The sequence below is a fragment of the Sodiomyces alcalophilus genome, assembly GCF_042370955.1.
Source record: "Sodiomyces alcalophilus JCM 7366 unplaced genomic scaffold ACRALscaffold_9, whole genome shotgun sequence".
Taxonomy (NCBI): Eukaryota; Fungi; Ascomycota; class Sordariomycetes; order Glomerellales; family Plectosphaerellaceae; genus Sodiomyces; species Sodiomyces alcalophilus.
Genome location: NW_027263540.1, coordinates 1,783,243 through 1,790,809, shown reverse-complemented (window position 1 = coordinate 1,790,809; position 7,567 = coordinate 1,783,243). Strand labels below are relative to the sequence as shown.

The 7,567-nt window shown below is 41.9% G+C and overlaps 1 non-coding gene across 1 annotated transcript; it reads left to right on the top strand.

Moving 5' to 3' along the window:
- The first annotated feature begins 5 nt into the window (after positions 1-5).
- Positions 6-77, top strand: ACRALDRAFT_t280. The gene has a single exon. It is a non-coding gene; the product is annotated as a tRNA-Thr (tRNA).
- Positions 78-7,567: the final 7,490 nt, after the last annotated feature.

Genomic DNA, 7,567 nt, shown 5'->3' with positions numbered 1-7,567 from the left:
AGGTTCGGGGGATAGCGTAGGTGGTAGACACGCTTAGTAGTAGCGTAAAGCCGTAGGTTCGAATCCTACTCCCCTTGAAACCGTGCGCGAATTTTATTTCGCCACGACTACCCGGAGCCCCTATACGGAATAGGGGTCCTAGCAATAGGGATATATTAGTCAGACCATTTACGCACTGCTTAATAGAAGAACTACAACCATAGCTATATAGCTAAGTCTTCTTAGAAACTAGCTTGCTATACTAAGGAGATAGAACCTATCTAGCTATAGAAACACACACCTAGCCCTAGCTCGGTTAATCCCTGAAAATACTTTTAGTGGACGTTTAACGTCCCCGCGAGACCTGAATAACCCCTTTTTATTCGAACTTCCCTACTTACCTTTATTAAGGTGTTTATGTATATAGCCCCCTTAGGGTACGATATAGGGCGTCCTTTGTTTTTTTTAGAGATTTCCCAGACGTTAAATATATTTATTATCATCTTTATAAATATATAGGTAAAAGAGAGGAAATAACATTTTGATACATTTAATAGAAGTCCCCCCGTTTTGGGACCAGTGTGTGACGGGGCTTTGGGAATGTCCCTAACAGGATATCGGGGCATTTGGGCATAAATCCCTGATCCCCCCCCCCCCCCCAGAGCCGCAGGATTAATCCTGACGGTTCTGATCGAATTAAAGCTCAAAATCTAGGGTATTTAAGCCTAGATATTAATCCAAAGGACAACGGCTTATTAAACAGCTCGTGCCTTATTGTGATCCTAAAACTATAGTTAAATTGACCCTAAAAACAACGTGAGAATTGTTATATAATTATAGTTAATCTGACGATCGCGTTAATCGCGATCGTAATCTAATCTAAACCACTATTAAGGCGGTGGTAATCGATCCGCTTAAACCGAGCCGGCAGGGCTCTTTTCTATCCTAAGCATCTTAACGAAGGTAATATGCTTTTGCGTAGATAACGCCTTTATTATCCCGTCGCTGACTATCTTATTCGTCGCGATCTAGTCAACCACGATCTCTTAGCGTTATACGATCTGCCGGATCTATAGGGCGTGAATATTAAGATGCTTTAACTTCGAGGTTACTTATAGGCGAGGAGTACCACTATTTGCAAGCGGCCTGTCTACTATTTGCAAGCGTCCCAAACCCAATTAGGAAGGTTACGCGAGCCCGCGTAGTAGTCTGTATACGCCACGATCTTGGCTGTAGATATCCCGTATAGATATATTATATCACGATAAACGTTTTATATACGTAAGATAGCCGTTAATCACTATGACTTATACTTAATGCCCTACGCTATTAGATCGTAGCTGTTCTGACCTGTTTTCTATTATATCAGAGTACCCTAAATTGTATTATGTCCTCGAGGTAGGAAAAGGAGGTGGAAAAGTGGTAGAAAAAGAGGTGGAAAAAGAGGTAGAAAAAGAGGTAGAAAAAGGAGGTGAATTTTGTTTAAGGTGACACGGAGTGGTGGGTGGTTACGTAACCTTATCTATCACACAGATAAGATCTTATCTACCTATTATACGGATACGGTCTTATTTATTATATAGATAAGGTTATATAATCACCCACTACTACGAATACGTGTTACCTTAAAAAAAATTCACCTCCTTTTTCCGCCTCATTTTCTACCTGCTTTTCCACCGCTTTTTCTATCACGATAGCGTGTATTGTTCTTAACTAAAGCTTTATATAAGGAGGTTAAAATAAGCAGTGAATTTACAGTAACGGACATTTATAGTAAGCTAGGGAGAGAAAACCTTATCGTGATGTATCTGTACGGGATATCTATAGCTAAGATCGTGGCGTATACAGACTATTACGCGGGCTCGCGTAACCTTCCTAATTGGGTTTGGGACGCTTGTAAATAGTAGACAGGCCGCTTGTAAATAGTGGTACTTATGGGCGAGGGCTCGTTAGCAGTTAATGTGTTTGATTATTACCGTAGAAGATGGTGATAGGATCCTTTTTAAAGGCTAGCGTTAAGTCCTTTATTAGCCGTAGCGTCGCGATATACTGCTAGGCGGTAGCACTTAGAGCCACGGGCTCTGCCTCTATGCTAGAGGTGATAACGCTTGTTTGTTTATTCGCCTTCTAGTCGATAGGACCTCTAAAGAGGATGGTTATGTATCCCTGCGAGCTGTACCGAGTCTTATAGTCGTCGGCGAAGGCGGTATCGCTTATATAGAAAAAAGCGAATTTAGCTGCGTTTTCTGATAGATCCTGTGCTTTAAAGGATAGGTAGAGGGCGCTCGTTAAGCCGAGGTATTTAAGGTACCTGTTAGTAGCTTCGTGATGTTGACTAGATGGGTTAGTAGCGAATTTAGCTAGTCTAGAGGCAGCCCGAGCTATATCCGGCCTTATTTAATAAGCCCTGTAGTTGATTGATCCGACCTTTTAAAGATATAGGTGGATGGACTCTTCTGACGCCTGCTGTTTGCTTGGCTCTATGACGTTAGGGAAAGGAAGAGGCGTAGATACTCTGCGGCCGCCTGTCTTAATCTTTAACATCTTTATCTTTTCGTTAATATAGTTATTAAGCGATAACCATAGCCTCCGACGTTAACGATCGCGTATAACTCTAATACTAAGGAACCACTTAAGCGGTCCTAAATCCCGAACCTCGAACCGTTATTATAGCTGCTTAATTAATTCTTTGGTAGCGGCAGTATACTGTTTATAATATAGTAAAACGATATTATCTATATAAAAGAAGACGAGTAGCTTATCGTTTTTGAAGACGTAGTTATCCCCCTTTAGTTACGTTAGCCCGTATTTACTTAAAATAGATAAGAGTTCCTGATACTATAACTTAGGCGATTTTCGTAGGCTATATAACGCCCTGCGTAGGCGGTGGATGCCTCTCTTTATAGGTTATAGGAGCTTCGTTAACGGCTCTAATCCGGCCTTATTAGTGATGTTTAAGGCGGCCTATAAGATATTCTATCCCGGGGCGTCCCTTATATAGACCTCTTCGTTAAGGCGGGCGTTCGTAAACGCGTTAACGATATTAAGTTAGCGGGTCTCTAAATCGAAGTGGGTAGTAATCGTTATAAGCGTTTTAAAGGTCCTGCCGGCGAGGGTAAAGGCGTAGGTATCTAGGTAATTTTAAGGCTGTTAATTACTATGAACGTAGAGGCGTGTCTTAAATTTAGTGATATACCTAGATGGATCGACCTTGTACTTAAATACCTATATAAGATCGAGGGGCCGGCTTAGTAGTAGTATGCTATCTAGGAGGCCCTTAACGGCTTTAAACGTGCCTATCTAATTCAGGGTCTTTACCTCTTTAGAGGCGGCTATTATCCACTACGTTCTATACGGCGACTTTATTATCTATATCTAATTAGTAGGCTCTTCGGGTATATCGCGGCGTAGTAGTGGCTTCTTCGGGATCTTAAAACGGTTCAGATAGAGGAAGGCTAAGTCGGTGTATCGTTACGGTGGCCGCTAGTTACGTTACGGTCGAGATATAGCTGCCGGCGTTAGAGGTAGCTGTTAAGTAGCTGCCGCTAGAGTGGTGGATAGTCCCGGGGCTGCCGTTACGGTAGCGGTGGCGGCGGCCGTTACTTTATCCTTTAGAATTAACTGATCGGGGGATAATAAACCTATAGTAGTGCCGGCGGCGGCTAGAGTAATAGTATTATCCGAGTCGTTAGAATCGGAAGTATCTTTATCCGGGTCGTTATTATTAGAGGTAGCGGCGGTTGCTATGGCTGATGTTGTTATAGCTAGAGGTAGTAATTATCCTATAGCTGTAGTAGAAGGCGTTAATTAACGTGAAGCCGGCGGCATTGTTATAGGAGGGGAAAAAGAGGAAGAGGGTGTTGTTTTAGGAGAGGTTTTAGAGATAAGTATAGTAGTAATTATGGCCTATGATATAATAGAGCCCTGAGCTTGGGCGGCTATAGTGGAAGGAGTAACCTCGGTGGCTACTATAGCTGCCGTTTTAGGCGGCTACGATCGCTATAGTGACTTATCCACCCCCCTAGAATTAGGCGAGGGAGTCGAATTTTCCGTTACTTTAATAGCTGCTACTTTAACCTCTTCTTCTTTAACCTATTTAACTACTTTAACTGCTTTAATAGCAGTAGTAGCTCTTCTTTTAATTACTTTAATCGCTCCTATTAATCGGATATTTTAGAGTGACTTTAACACCGAGTTCTGCTATATCGTGGCGAAGTAATCGAATTACGGTATAGCCGGTGATATATATAACGGATCCTCTCTTTCTGGCTCCGGTAGGTTAAGCTTTTTATATAGCTCTATTAAAATAGGTGGGTTAACGTTACGATCTTTATATAAAAGTCTTTCGTTAAATCTGACGTCTCTTGTGCGTAGAATCCTTCCGAGCTTTAGCACCTAAATCCGATAAATATTAGTGCTTTTGTAGCCGATTGGATAACCGATATAAGCCCTCTCCGCGAGCTTTTCGTTCTTCCGGCGGCCATGTTAGTAGTTAGCAGTTAAGGGATAGGCACGGTAGCCGTACCTTTTTAGGTAACCGATTAAAGGGGTTATCGTGATACGCTTAATACCTATCCTATTAACCCACTTATCTATATAACCCTTCGGCGACTTCCACCTAAGGTCCCGGCGTGGAGTTAGATTATATAGGTATATCGCGGCGGCCACGATCTCTGGCTATATATCCTATTAGAACCTGGAAGCTATTACGAGGGCTCGGGTAATAGCGTATATAATACCACCGTGCTATTCGGCCCGGAGGTTTTAGGCGGCTATATTCGGAGCCGACCTCTTAATTAGGATACCCTAGTAGGCACCCTAGTCGTTAAATTCCCGTTATAGGGCCTGCTTACTCTCTAGGCGTATAACCCGGATCGGGTAGCCGTACTACCTCCACGTTTATACCTTATGCTTAGCGACCGACTTAAGGGCTGACTTATAATCTAGTAGGAATTCCCCTTTATTTATCTTAGTATAGGGATCGTGGAAGAGGACGGTTACCTTTAGTCTATTATAGGACTTATCGTTAAAGAATAGATCTATATCTATACGCTACCACGGCCTTATTGGGTGGTGGTTTAGAGGCTATCGTGATCCCTGCCTTTAGCCGTTATTAGTGGAGTAGTCCTGGCACTTAATCTTTAAGGGGAACTCTTTACCGGATACTGCCCCGCCGGAGTAGGTATTCACGATCTTTTTAAGGGCTTCTGCGCTAGTATGGCCTAGCCGTTTATACTATAAGCGAGTGTCGGCGATGCTTATAATAGGGGTTCTGGAGCTATTAAAAAAGCTCTGTTATTATGCTGTTAGTTAGAGGGTAAACTAACCTCCTATATTCTTTAGAGGCAGGGTAATAGTCCTACTTTTTTCCTTAATTTCTAACGCCTATCTACCGGTAATAAGCGATCCTGTTAGAAATAGGCGGAGGGCTAATATAAAGGTTATAGGATATTCCTTAATATACGCTATATCCTTTAAAATTAGCGTATACGGCTAATAATCACGATCTTTAACTTCTAGCCTTATAGTCCCGAATCCGGTAACCGGATCCGATAATCCTCCGCCGGTATTAAACGTTATAAGCTCTTCTGCTAGCCGATAATCCTAAAGTAGGTGCCGTTAATTAGTGATATACCTTATAATAACGGAATTAACTAATAGCGTATTTTTAAAGGGTCTAGCTACGGCTACTATTAATAAAAAGCTGTATATACCGTATAAAGACGTATCGTCCTTATCCGAATCCGGGGCCCCGTTATCGATAAAATTAGATACCTCCTTAGAAGAGTTTTTCGGTTATAACTCCTTTTAACCCTTATTTGCCCTACTATCGAGGTCCTTTTTAAGGTTACTTTAGAATACTTTCCGGCGTTCTTTACCCTAGCTAGCGATTACCCGGTTATAGCGTTCTTTAGCCTCCTTTGTTATCTTAAAGGACTTGTTCCTACGGGACTTATTTATATTCGGGTATTTTTAATCCGGGCAGCACTAAAACTTAGCCCTCCTGGCTCTACGGTAATCGTAGATAAACTCCGGCTAATCCCTTTAACGATCCTGCTAGCGATCCTGTTACTAACCTTTTTTATCTTTTCCTAGGAACGTGGCCGTATAAAACAATAACGATCCCGGCCTCCGATTAAGGCGATAAGGGTGCCTATAACGTAACTAGGTAGTGTATTCGGCGACGATATCTTTAATACCTAGGATATTCTCTTTATTAGTAACCAGGATAAAGCAAAAACGAGCTTTAGACTATTCCGGGGCTACTAAGCCGATCGTATTAAAAAAACCATTAATTTAATCTATCTTCGAATTAATCGCCCTAACTTTATACGTCTTCGCGCGGGTATATAACGCTATAAAGTCATCTAGCCAGCGTTAATAAAGTATCTTCCTAATAGGTTATATATATTCGTCCCACCGTTTCTTAAATGGGACTTCTAGGCGGCGTTCGTGGGCTTTATCTTATCCTTCAGGATCTTTAGGATTTCTTTTAGATCGGTGGTTTAACCATATTACTCTATAACGTTCCTCGCGACGGTCCGTTAGATATAAAGGAAAACGGAGGCGAGCCCCTCTTACTCCCTGGTATACTTATTATAGTGATATAGCCAGATCTTATATATCTAATTCTAGCTATCGTTATTAGCGTTAGCTTCTGGAGGGGGCTTGTCTTTTAGTGGTTCGGGTCTATTATCGTCGTCGATACTAGGATTAATAAGGTCCTTAACCTTTTTCGCGGCGGCGTGGCCTAGAACGCCTCGGAGCCAGTTATGCTAATCGCCGGGGGCGGCGAGCATAACTTCGGTTAAAGCTATCGCGACTTCGAAGATAGGCGATTAATTAAAGGAGGAGGAGGAGGAGGTTGTTTAATGAGTAGGCGGACGTGCCGGTAGAACGGCTCTAACCGTAATAGAATAAAGGCAAAAAGAGGGCTTTAAAAAGAGAGGCGAAGAGTCTAGAACTATTGGATCGATCGGAATAGAGTCGTTTACTAGAGCGCCGGGCTTATAACTGTCAGGACACTAATATCGTACGAAGTGTGACTTATGTATATTATTCACTATAAAAGATTACTAGTCTACGATATTAAATATATAGGTAAAAGAGGGGAAATAACACTGTGATACATCTAATAGAAGTACCGCCGTATGCGGAGCAGTGTGTGACGTGGCTCTGCGAATATACCTAATAGGGTATCGGGGCATTTGGGCATAAATGCCTGATAAAAAGAGTACCACTATTTGCAAGCGGCCTGTCTACTATTTACGAGCCTCTTAAGCCTAATTAGGAAGGTTACGCGAGCCCGCGCAGTAGTCTATATACGCCACGATCTTAGCTATAGATATCTCGTACCGGTATATATTATAATAGAATTTTTATAGTGTTAAGATAGGTTATAATTGCGGCGACTTATACCTGATATTCTATATAGCAAAATCATAGCTATTTTAACTCTTTATTTATTATATTTAAGTATTTTAGAACACGTTATATCCTTTACTTATCCGAAACCCGTGATCCCGGTATTAGCTAGCCCGGATAAGCTACTAGTAGCCGTTAAGGCGTATTCTTATAGCTATGGTTT